General features: G+C 34.7%; 1 long non-coding RNA gene across 1 annotated transcript; it reads left to right on the forward strand.

Moving 5' to 3' along the window:
- Positions 1–5868: 5868 nt before the first annotated feature.
- On the forward strand, positions 5869–6192 carry LOC113274240. Its single transcript, XR_003322889.1, has 2 exons — positions 5869–5989; positions 6102–6192. It is a non-coding gene; the product is annotated as an uncharacterized LOC113274240 (long non-coding RNA).
- The last annotated feature ends 7566 nt before the right edge of the window (positions 6193–13758 follow it).

Consider the following 13758-nt stretch of genomic DNA (forward strand, 5'->3'; position numbering starts at 1 on the left):
CTTTTACAAAAGTTTATATTTAACAAACCATGCATTGTTTGTCTATGCATTCCATGTTTTATTTAAATTGCATTATGATAATTCTATTGATTCTTTGAATCTTTCCATGAAATGGAAAGGACTTGTAAGGTATGTCATTATGAATTGTTATGGGAAATGAGAATTTCCACGTGTGGTATATAGGATACGCTCCTTCACATTTATACCTAGAGATTTTATGATATATTGGTCGACAATTTGCGAGTTCGGAATTGTCAACATCCATATTTACGATTAGCTGTGGATTTGCGAGTTCGGAATTGCACAACCATAGTATACATTGTTTGAATAAGGAGTTTGTCCATATACATGTTTGTTTACTTCTGTGAGGATATGCTCTTTCACATTTATACCTAGAGATTTTATGATATATTGGTCGACAGTTTGCGAGTTCGGAATTGTCGACATCCATATTTACGATTAGGTGTGGATTTGCGAGTTCGGAATTGCACAACCATAGTATACATTGTTTGAAGAAAGAGCTTGTCCGTATTCGTGTTTGTGTATCTCAGTGATTTGGTCACTATTTAATGTATGGAAAAACATTATTGTTTTTCTTAATCTTGTTTATGATTATTTAGAAGTTAAATGTTAATTATTCCCACTTTCAGTTTTCAAAAACAGATCAGAGTTGCGCAGCGAAAGCCACAAGCGTTGACTCCGTTAATTAGTTAACTCCCGCTAAGTTTATTGTATCTGTAAACCAATTGACTATTATATATGTATAATTTGAGAGAAGTTCATGTATATATATTCTGAATGGGGTTAGTTTTGGGATAAATTTTGTAGCAGATTTTTTAATTGAATGTTTAAGTATTTGAATTAGATTCGTAGTGCCTCTTTATTTAGTTAATCTCTTGGATTAGTATGTTGCTAGCTTAGGGGGCGCTACAGTGTTGGTATCAGAGCTCACTATTAGATCTTATATGGGTGACAATAGGAATAGCCAGTGCCAGTTAGTGAACTAGATTAGTTTAGAACTGGGTTGGGTTTGTGAGATAAATCTTAATCACTAAAAGTTATCAATAATTAAAATAATTATTTGATTGATTGATTTGTTGTTTGGTTGTTTGTGTATGTAATGAAGTAAAAATTGTAGGGTACACCAATAACTTTAGCTAATAAGGATTTGAGAATAATTAATCTAAAAAGTATGAACACGTAGATAATCTAATACTAAAAAAAAATAGTGAGATCAGTATTATTTATAAATCTTGGAAGTCACATATAAACTTATTAAGCACCTTGACTTATATGTAGGGTCAATAATTTATAATCACATAAATATTAATAATATTTTTGGGACTAAATAATATTTGTAAGAGTAGTTAGAATAATAGTTCGACCATCCATGTTAATAAGAAAATATTATAATAGTAATTACAAATGATAATCAAAGTAATAATAATTTTAATAAAGTAGTTAGCATTTATCAATTAGTATCATATTGAGCTTAACTTAACTAAAATGTCAATGGGGGTATTTAACGATAAAGAAAAATAATGATTATGATTAAATCGCTACGGAAAATTGTTAACACTTACATATGGTCAAGTTTTATAAATTAAACTAATGACAAATTAGGAATAGCTGTTTTGTATTTGAACTAGACGGTTAAGATAATACTTAAAATGTATAAATATAAAGACACTTGTTAGAATTCTTGTATCGAAATTATCTTTAGTCTAACAAAATGATCCAGTAAATCTTTATAATGAAACAAATATACATGAAGTAGTAATAATAGTATTCGGATGTTTAGTGTAATAGTAGAATTAAAAGAAAATAAATTCATATATTAATAGGATACTTTACAATAATAGCAAAATCTAAACACTATTAGGATATATTACAATTTTATGCAGACTCAAATTTAGATCATATTAAGTTACCAACGCCAACATATAACAAGATATAGTATATCGATTCAATCCGAACAATCTTTACGTAAAAGTAGAATTATATTTACATGATTAAGGCTTAGTGTGTCAGTCGGACTATCAACCTTAGAATAATGAGAATAATAATGCAATTAATAATAGTATGCAAATAGTTAGGTTGGTAGTAAATTTATAATGGATAATTTTGGGGAAATTTATATATATATATGGTATTACAGTGAAGTTAAAATTATGAAATATTATAAATTTGCGTAAAAATCGAATTGAGATTATTTAATAAATAAATAAATAAATTTAGATGACTAAATTGCTTAAAATGATGTGAAATATTTATATATTCTACGAAGTAAATTTATCAGACTTACACCAAATACGATAAAAGTTTAGAGATTAATTAATCTTAATAAATTAATACTTAGATAATCGTAATAAGTTTGTATTTAGTTAATCCAGCACTGGGGAATAGTGAAGGTTGTGTTTTCTCTGTTCGTAGGAAGGCATTGTTGGGATTGGCCAACCTTGACAGGGCAACTGCATTCAGAGATGACTGATCATAGAAGCTTGGTATAATTCTTTTGGAAACCGATAGATATAATTTCACTTAGAAAGACTCATAGGAACTTGTAATTTGAGACAGGTATTTTATAGAATAGAAAGTAGTGTAAGGAGTTTAAAGACTAAAACTTATAGTTTTCCCATTATATAAATTAGTGTAAGAAACTTAGACTTCCGTATTTGATAGAACTTAACTCAGTGCAATTGAACTTAGAGCTACAAATTTTAGATTTTAGTTGTAGAAAGCCATATAGGTTTGTGCTTTGTTTTATGTTGGTTGTGCTTAGACAAGAGATGGAATTATTCTATAAGGTGGGGAGTTTTTGAAGACCAGAAGGATGGTTTGATTTTCGAGGACGAAAATGATATAAGGTGGGGAAAATGTAAGGACCCTCAAGCTCGTCAACGCTATTAGACCGGTCAAGTGATGAATTAGCCGATAACTACTCGATTAGTGTAACTCGAACGTTAATTATTATAAATTAATCTAACAACGATCTAGGTACGAAACAAGTACCATTGGATAGATCTCGAAAAGTTACGCGAAATGGGCTACTCGAACGTGTCATTTGGATATCAGACGAAGAAGATTTCATCCGACTTGTTGAAGGGTAAAGTAGTCTTTTGCAGTTTAGCTGACCGGGCTACCCTTATTTTTGGTCGAGTGCCTTTAGAAATCTTGGTCGACATTATCCCCTCACCGATTGGATAAACTCTCATTCTTTTTCTTATCCTTTTTCATTCTTCATTCTTCTTCATCTTTCTTCTTTTTCTTCTTCTGCTTCTGTTCGTCACTTCGACGATTTTGCATGAGGATTCTGAGATCGAATCAAGAGTGGAAAGATCAAGTTTGTGTTTCTGGTGGTGATGATTGTGGTGTGGTAGGTTTTGAATTAAAATAAGTGGCGAATAGAAGAAGATTAAATTAGGGTTTCTGGAGAGGATTGAATTTGTGAGAGGTTGAGGATGAAACCGAGTTTTAGATAATGGGTTTTCATTATTGAGAACAAGGAAGAAGAATTATTCATTGAATCAATGAATTAGGATTTCTCAGATGAACTGGAAGTCGATTTGTGATGAATAAGAAGAATTAGTGAGGAGGTTTAATTGATTGAGGATCGAGATGGGGTTAATTAGATGTTATAGAGTTGTTCTTGAGGAAATGAAGAGTTGGGGTTTCACAGGAAAGCTCAGGGAAGATTAAAAAGAGGAAGTTGTTATTTTAGGAGATTAAATTAAGGTTGGGTTTTCTCTGAATTGAAGTTTAGTTGGATGTATTGGGTTAATTTGAATTGTATGAGAAATTGAATCAGAAATTAGGGTTTTTGAGAATAGAGGATGGTGATGAATATTAGGAGTCTGACGTCGAGAAAATAAGAATACAATGGAGGAAACCAGTTGGTGATGGTGGTGTCAGTTCAGGTGTTGATTCAATTCAAGAAGAATCGGATAAGGTAAATAAGGATTCTCTTATTTCAATCTGTTTTCATAGAATTGAGGACGAAATGATGATATTTAGATTGTTGTGTTTATATTGAAGTTATGTGATTGTTAATGAATTTATAGTTGAGTTAGATAAATGGGGTATGTGATGGAGATGAAATTGGTTATCTGTTGATGTTGTTTTGAGATGATTGGTATGGAAGAATGTTTATTGGCTTGCGGTGAAGAACATGTTTGTATTAATGGTGTTGTTGCACAAAGATGGAACTGTCAGTGTTGGTGTTTACTGGTGCAGAGATAACTGGTTACATATTATGAGATTTGAGTCATGTATGTGCTGTTTGAGCAGATGTGGAATGAGTGGGTAAATGTAGATATTGCAGATGGACAATGTTATCTCAGTTGAAGCTTATATGTATGAAATAGGATTGAGACAGAGTTGAAGGATGTTATAGTGTGGTTGAGTTCTTGGTGGTGATATTGACTGGAGGTTGAATTGAAGGAGTTGTGTTGGGTTATAGTGAACTGAATAAGGGATGGTGTTGCTGTGTAAGTCTGAAAAGGTAGTGACAATGAAATAGAGATTGGAAATGTAGTTGTGAATATCAGGAAGAGGATGTAGATGAATTGAGAAATCACAGATGTGAAGTTGGAGATGTTGTTGATGTTGAAATGGAGTGGTTAAGGGAGTTGAATTGCAAAGTTATGGGGTTAGTGTGAATTGCAGGGTATAAGATTGGTGTCAATGTTGTAAGATGTAGGAAAGAGTTAGACTGGTGATGAATTTCTTGAAAGGATGGATGAGAACTGACTGACAATCTGATGTTATATGATTGAGTTATAGGAATAAAGGTTTGATGAGTGTGTGGAGTTGAATCTCTTGTAGAAGCTTAGAGCTGCAACTGCAGGTAATTAAGCTGTAATTGGTTTTTTTGTAAATTGATTCTGAAGTTTACTTATGAATATATGAGTGGAGTTGTATTTGAGTTTTAATTTGTGCAAGAGACTTAGCATGAGTCTTTTCAGCTGAGGTGACGTTGTCTAGTGTTCTGACTCAGTTATATGACTGAGCTGAGTTAATCCTGTTAACCTGAGTTGAATCGGTTGACTCAGTGACCAGACCGGTAGACCGTTGACCTTGACCTTAGACTAGACTTTGAACTTGATTGGACGTTGACTGTTAGAGACCCGTTGACCGTTAGTTTGACCGTTAGTGACTGCCAGTTGACCAGATTGACCATGCCTTAATTTATTGGGCCAATTTGGTTGACATGTAAGCCTATTGTTCCTATTATGATGAATTGGACCCTTATTAGAGCTGGCAAACCAAGCCAAAACCCGCGGGTTGGCCCGTCCCGTCCCGTGAAAACCCGCACCCGTCCCGGATGGTAACTAAACAAGACGGGCGCGAGTTGTACAATTAGTGGCTTGTGAAGAAACGGGTTAACCCGGCCCGTACCGTGAAACCCGCGGGTTGGCCCGTAACCCGTAATTTCATACCCTGCTGAAACTGAAACACGTAGCTTGTTACGTGTCATCCAAATTTCCATCGTATAAAACGGAAAAACCCTATCTTTCTTCTTCGGTTCGGAGAGATTTCTCAAGTTGAGCTTCAGAGGAAGAAGAAGAAGCGGCTGCAAATCACAACATGGTAAGTCCCTCTTTCAATCAAATGAACCCTAAATCATGTTTCAATCTTCATGATAGATGTTGATTTATACAAGTTTATGATTTTGAATTTCTGGTGATTTTGTTTTGATTTCTGTAGACGTTTAAGCAATGGAATGGTGGTCGTAACAAACATGGCCGTGGTCATGTTAACTTCATCCGTTGTTCAAACTGTGGTAACTAATTGATTTCATTTTCACAGATTTGATTTGATTTTTTCTTGGGATCTGATATGAATGGATGTAGATTTTCTGATTCAGTAGTTGTTTTTTGTGGTGGTGGTGGTGATTTGGAATAGGATAAGGCAATCAAGAGATTTTTGGTGAGGAACATCGTTGAACAAGCTGCTGTTAGAGATGTTCAGGAAGCTTGTGTCTATGATGGTATGTGTTTTTTGGAAATGATTTTTTTTGTTTTTTGGATTGATTTTGGGTGTTTACTGTGATTTATAGGTTGATTTTGATTTTGGGTGGGTGATTGATTCTTTATGTGTAGGATACACTTTGCCTAAATTGTACGCCAAGATGCTTTACTGTGTGTCCTGTGCTATTCATTCTCATGTGGTGAGAGTTCGTTCTAGAGAGAAGAGGAGGAACCGTGACCCACCTCAACGTTTCAAGCATCGGGTATGTGCCTTGCACTTTTGTTTCTCATTTTGTACATTAAACTTAAACTGCTTCCATTGATCATGCATACTATTAGGATCTCTATGCTTTGTGTATTAGTGGTTTAACCAGTTAGTAGCCACAGTTGTGGACTATTGTGAATTTTTTTTATGTGAAGTGTCCAATTTGGTTTTTAGCATTATGCAATGTTACAATGGATTTTTTGTGATGGAAATGTAATTCCAACTTTTATAATTGGTTTAGTGTAAGTATTAATTGCCGAAGAGGTATATTACAGGCATTCTTGTAACCATTCCTCTGTTTTGTTCTTTTACGCTGCTTCTGTTTATCATACACATCATAGTGCTCTGTAGTTAGGTTCATTTATGGTAGTGTGTACCTTCCCTTCACCCTGTTCTTTTCAATGACTTGCAACTTAAGCAACCGTTAATTATCATGAAATTGTATGTGGTTGTAGTTTTCAATGACTTGCAACTTACCAGTATCTCCAAATATTGCATAGAAAAGAGATTGGAGATGTTTTTTTGATAGTTAACACTTTTTTTGATTAACCACACAATATATATTTTGTGCAGGAAGTGGTTATTAGTATTGTCGCACTTGGTGATACAAATTAGAAACAATGGTATCTACAGTCTCAGTCTCGGTCTCGGAAGTTTATTTTCATTATTTATCAATTATCATCATGAACTGATGAAGTACTGTGTAACTGTAACTAAAGTACTTAAGTACTAAAGTAAACTACTAATGACTAGTATGATAGTATCTGTGTCTGTGTTTATTTAAATGCAAAATTAGTTTAGTTTTGCAATTTTGAGTTTTTGAATTGATATACCAAATGAATTGGATGAATGTTAGATACTTAGGTTGTAGCTTGTAGGAAATGAACTTTAGATGGCCTGAATGTGGAAGAAAATAGCCCAGAAATCGATTTCTGGCGAGTTGACTCAACAAAAACCAGGTAACCCGTGAGCACCCGTGAACCCGCGAGCTTTACCCGGGACGGGCACGGGTTGGATAAATGACCACCCGTGAAGAATTTCAACCCGCAAGCTTAGGCTTGTATTAATCCGTAACCCGCGGGTTGGTCACAAGCCAGCCCCGTCCCGCCCGTTTGCCAGCTCTAACCCTTATGGTCTGATTTAGACTTTGTTTCCTTCTACAAAGTTGTAGATGTTCATAAGACTTAGACAATGGACTATAGAATCAACCCAATTGAATTAATAAACCTTATCTATGCTAAAGACAAAGAATGAAAAGGTGTAAAGTCCTAAATGGGCTTGGAACCATTAGTCTGACTTGTATAATACTTGTGTGAGCCATTTTGGCTAGAATCTTAGAATTCTTGTGTGATTAACAGTTAGTCGTTATTAACAACGATCGATCTAAAGAATGAACCAGTGGATCATGGATCTCGAGGTAGGCGTGGCTTCATCAAAAGAGGTGGGAATACATTTGACTCTTTTGTAACCATTGTTGTTTCTTTTACAAAAGTTTATATTTAACAAACCATGCATTGTCTGTCTATGCATTTCATGTTTTATTTAAATTACATTATGATAATTCTGTTGATTCTTTGAATCTTTCCATGAAATGGAAAGGACTTGTAAGGTATGTCATTATGAATTGTTATGGGAAATGAGAATTTCCACGTGTGGTATATAGGATATGCTCCTTCACATTTATACCTAGAGCTTTTATGATATATTGGTTGACATTTTGCGAGTTCGGAATTGTCGACATCCATATTTACGATTAGGTGTGGATTTGCGAGTTCGGAATTGCACAACCATAGTATATACTGTTTGAAGAAGCAGTTTGTCCATATACATGTTTGTTTACTTCTGCGAGGATATGCTCTTTCACATTTATACCTGGAGCTTTTATGATATATTGGTCGACAGTTTGCGAGTTCGGAATTGTCGACATCCATATTTACGATTAGGTGTGGATTTGCGAGTTCGGAACTGCACAACCATAATATACATTGTTTGAAGAAAGAGCTTGTCCGTATTCGTGTTTGTGTATCTCAGTGACTTGGTCACTATTTAATGTCTGGGAAAATATTATTGTTTTTCTTAATCTTGTTTATGATTACTTAGAAGTTAAATGTTAATTATTCTCACTTTCAGTTTTCAGAGACAGATCAGAGTTGCGCAGCGAAAGCCACAAGTGTTGACTCCGTTAATTAGTTAACTTCCGCTAAGTTTATTATGTTGTTTATTGTATCTGTAAACCAATTGACTATTATATATGTATCTTTTGAGAGAAGTTCATGTATATATATTTTGAGCGGGGTTAGTTTTAGGATAAATTTTGTAGCAGATTTCTTAATTGAATGTTTAAGTATTTGAATTAGATTCGTAGTGCCTCTTTATTTAGTTAATATCTTGGATTAGTCAGCTGCTAGCTTAGGGGGCGCTACAGCAAAAACATTCCTTAGTCTTTATAAGTTTAAGTTCAGAAATCATCATCAGATATATAACCTTTCTCAAGTTCGCAGACTGGGTCCGCGGACTTTAGGTACTGGATAGAGTTTACAAACTCCAGCAGAAATTCTTGGGTTTAAGAACTTCGCCGGTTCGCGGACTTGGTTAGCGGACTTGGCTCACGCAAGCAGTTTGTTAACTCTAGCTGAAATTCTCGGGTTTGAGAACTTCGGCAGTTCGCGGACTTGGATACTAGCCATTCTTCCAGTATAGGACTTATGCGCATATGTGTTTCCACAACATACTTATGTCCACTATTGGTTATGTAATCTAAACTCTCATTCCAATCATTGAAACATTCTTAAATGACGTTATGTAGTTGCTACACTATATATCGTCAAAGCAATTTTCAAGATGAGTGAAACATATCATGACTTACGTCACTAGGTAAAGAAAGACATGGTCAAAGCGAAACGCTTACCAACACATATTTTGAGATATCGATAGGCGAGGTATACTCGGCTCGAAATACCAAATGTGTATTATCTAAGTCTATATATATAGCATACGACTTCTTGTCTCAAAGAGTAGGAGATAGAGTAGATAGACTTTTGAGTGACAGATAAGTTCAAGTCTTCACATACCTTTTTGTCGAGAAGTTTCACCGGTTCATTGAGTAGTTCTTACACTTGTATGATGAATCGCCATGAAGTCCTTGAGCTCAACTACGCTTATTATCCTAGTCCGAGACTTAGCTATAATAGACTAGAAATCAAGACTTATAGTTTTGATCACTAACATTGACAAACATGCTTGATATAGCAACGCATGCGTGTTCGACCTAGCAGTGCTCTAACAATCTCCCCCTTTGTCAATTTTAGTGACAAAACTACCAATACATATGAAATACAAAAAAGATGATGAACCTTTAGTAGCTCCTATTCCACATGTCTAATCTTCAACATTCCTTGAAATCTTCGTCCTTCCAAGTACTCCAATGATCCCAAAGGTTATAAGTTTAGCATCAACGTTGTTGAAGATCCGTAGCTATAATAATGTCAAAGCATTGGTCTCGATCATTGTTATACAGTGTCATAGTATTATTACACAGTGTCAAAGTCCAATTGTATCACAACTTTAACAATAATACTATGGTGATATGTATCACTCCCCCTTAGTCAATACTGCATCTCACATGGAAACCACTCCCCCTTATATAATGATCTGAAAACCATATGTATTTGTAATGTGAACTACATATTAATTCTCCCCCTTTTCGTCAACAAAATTGGCAAAGGTACAAGAACGGGATCATAATGAAATTTCCGTAAGAGACATTTCATGACTAAAAGAAAACAATACACATCATCTTATTTAGATGCAATCATATAACCGAAGCTAATAGCATTCATCAAGGAGTTTAAATATACAAGATAACCCCTCTAAAATTCCACAGCCGCACACCCCTCAAGATATGACCATTAAGCACAAGTTCAAAAGAATTCTCCTCCATTTGATGTCATTCCCAAGGGAATAACAAGAGCGACCTTAATTTCGAAAGAAACAAAGGATTTTTATTGGACACCAAAATCATAAGAATGATTTTTATATCCAAAACTCAATCAAATTAATCACAAGTAAACCCATGATTAATTTAATCGGAATACGCAATCAAATTAAACACACAAGGTGATCAACTTAATTGATTATGCTCAACATAAGTAAACTTACGGAACATATGACTAACATAACCATTAGAAAATGATTAGGATAGCTGTTCATATACTCAACACAAGGAAACTTACGGAATGTATGAATACTCAACTAGACTAATTACAAGAGAACCCATAATTAATCTAATTGGAATACACAATTAAACTAATCACAAAAGTAATCAATTTAATTGTCAATTGTTTTGCTCGACATAAGAAAACTTACGGAGCAATAACTAAATGACCAAACAAGATGATTAATTTCGTTCACAAATGCTCAACGTAAAATACCTTATGGAACAACCAACAAAGCCAATCAAAAATTAATCAACTCAGTTGTATCGTGCTCAACATAAGACACATTACGGTGCCTCACAGTAATACATAAAATATGGATCAATGAAGATCAATACTTTGGAATACACAAGGATTCATTCTATCTTCCATCACTATTTGCATAACGATATTTAATAGACATCATCCTTGAAAACAAAAGATTTTAACCTATCTTCCATCAAAGAATTGACAATATAGGCTTAACTTTTGTATTTGTCAAAAGTCCATTCATTCTTTTTACAGTACGTGAATACCGATCACAAATGACTTTACTTTTGACAAGATATGGGACAACATAGTTCACGGACGTAAACACCAATATTCCATAACAAATTGCAATATAACAAATCATAAGATTAAATACTGCAAACCATCATCCTCCAAATATTTTCAGAATTTAATACCAATAAACCTAAAAACTAATACAAGAAGATGAAAAATAATAGCTATGTGTAGTCACAATCATTTCTATTCAAAGCGCTAGTTATTCTTCCAACTAAGCCAAAAAGAAGACATACTAGGCAACAATAAGAAACAATTTAGCTATATCCTGAACACGGACAGGGATCAGATGGACGGTTCATGATCCTCATAGAACATAGGATCCTAGAGCATATGATCAACAGCTTCCTTTGCATCATCAGAAAGATGATTCTCTTGGCGAAGATCCTTGATTTGAGATTTTATGAGACCAAGGTCAGAGGCAACCTTTTCCAACTCGGTTTTTAACTCATCAAGACCTTTTAGAGTATCGACAAGCTGTTGTTTTGCTTCCCCAAAGTACTTAAGAAAGTCATGAACAACTTCAGCAGAAATCATATCATCCTTCTCAGCATCTTCATGAACATAGGCAAAGAAACATGAAGCATTAGGATGATCTTATTCTACAAGCGGTTCTTTTCCTCTTTGATTCAATAAAAAAACTTTTGTCAAAGAATCCTTTTGAAAAACCACCATTGCAAGACGAGGAGGAAGACATTCTTGAACAACTCAGAAACCAACCTAGAGTATGCGCACGTGACTTTTGTAACTCAATAGGTAAGTATTTAAGGGTTTCTCGAGGAAGGGAAGACTTTTAAGGTTTACAAACAGTTGACTCGTGCCAGAACACGGTTATCCGTTCGAGTACAAACATGATCCCCCCCCCCCCCCCCCCAAAAAAAAAAGGGACTTTTGTAGCAAAATACTCGAAAAATTACATAACACAGGAAGGCAATTTTGAGCATAGATGTAGCAAGAAACAAGACTCAACCGAGGACTTCCTAAAGAAAAAGAGAAGCAAGTTAAAACATAACAATACTTTAAGCACGACAAATCTGCAATAGTTTAGCTATAAACGATAAGAAGATAGCTCAACTCAACAGACGCGGATGCCAAAAATATACATGATTATTAACATATCTTACTCAACAGGGTTTTTATGAGTAAGCTCTTCAAACCTTGTGATTAATTAGCACAAGTATGAGCTACGATCTCATCAAGAGATTTGTGTTTATGATCAAGTCTCTTTATCCTTCTGATTCTAGAGAGGGACTCCTTTTTATGTGAGAAATTATCATAAAACTTACTGTCATCAAAATACGAGACATAGTTTGAGTTATTACCAGAATAATTTTGGTTTGAGGAGGAGGACAACCTGTTGGAGAATTCTTTATACCCTTCAATTATGTTTTTCAGATTATCTCTCATTTCATCAGTTTTTCTTCTTTCTTCTGAACTTCCTTTCTCAACAAGAGCAACGTTATTTCCAGAGACCACGACACGATCTTCCTTTAGACGATGTTTATTAAGACATCTGTTTTGAACTTGTGTGTTCGAGGAACTCATTGAACTGACTTTCCTGGTAACATACACAGGGCAGGTACGAAAATCAATTGGTTTAGTCATACGAATGTCAGTTACACCTTTAAGAATTAAATCTAAGGTGTGTTGAAGTTGAACAAAGGAGTTTTTCTTCAACCTAGAGGTTCCCTTACGTTTAACAGAACTCTTTGTCTCACAGACAAGACATACTTTCTGATCATCCGAATGATTAGATAGTACAGTCTTAATATCATCGTTAGAAGATTTCTTCCCTCTATTTGATGTGCAACATCCTTGAGTGATGGTGACTTCAGACATATCCGTTTTACTAGAAGGAGCTTCCGTTTTTACTTCTGAACATGAACCATCTTTAGTTGTGTCAAAAGTACTTGGCATATTAGATTGATTTGAGCATCCTTGAATAGAGAGCTTACTCAAGCGATGGTCAATTTCCAAGGCATCTCTTTTGAGGCTAGCTTCAAGAGACGTACATGAAGAATGAACTTCAGAATTTCCTTTGGGTTTGCAATCTCTTGTCACACCAAGTAGAACATTGACATGGTGCTTCAACCGATTGAATCTATCAGCTTGGATTCTAACAAGATTTAGAATCAATTCACTCTCTTCAGCTGAATCACGTTCATTAATGGAGAGGCTCACATTTGAAAGGTAATCGGAAGTACACATGTCAGTGTTAGTCTGTCTCGTCAGTACAGAAGGTTCATCTATATTCGAGATTGTAGAACCCTTTTCTTTAATAGAATTAGACGAGACGGAACTTCTATTTCTGGTAAGGCGTTTTCAGAGATAGTACTCTTGTCCATAGAGTCAGATTGCTACAAACACAGAATTGTAAGGTCTTAAACGTGTTTTCCTTCTCTGATACCAATTGAAAAAGAGGGGGTCTAACAACACCACCCAATATTTCGCTTAGCAATATGTATAGACAATCTCGAATATAATTTTAAGAGAATCAACAAGATTCAATCAATTAAAAGTACATCAACGAGTTTATATCTCTCTCTCTTGATTTGATTTCCTCAAATAGAAACTGCGAGTACTAATCAAATACAAGGAATAACTTGGATGGTACCAAAGACCAATATCCAAGGATCAATCAATGACAATCAACAACCAAAGATTGGATTACTCTAATTGATGATCTAACGCACAATCTGTATTATTTCAATTATAAAGATAAAACAATATAATGCGGAAATTGAAATAACACAAACACCAGAAATTA

Source organism: Papaver somniferum, chromosome 4, assembly GCF_003573695.1.
Source record: "Papaver somniferum cultivar HN1 chromosome 4, ASM357369v1, whole genome shotgun sequence".
NCBI classification, from domain to species: Eukaryota; Viridiplantae; Streptophyta; class Magnoliopsida; order Ranunculales; family Papaveraceae; genus Papaver; species Papaver somniferum.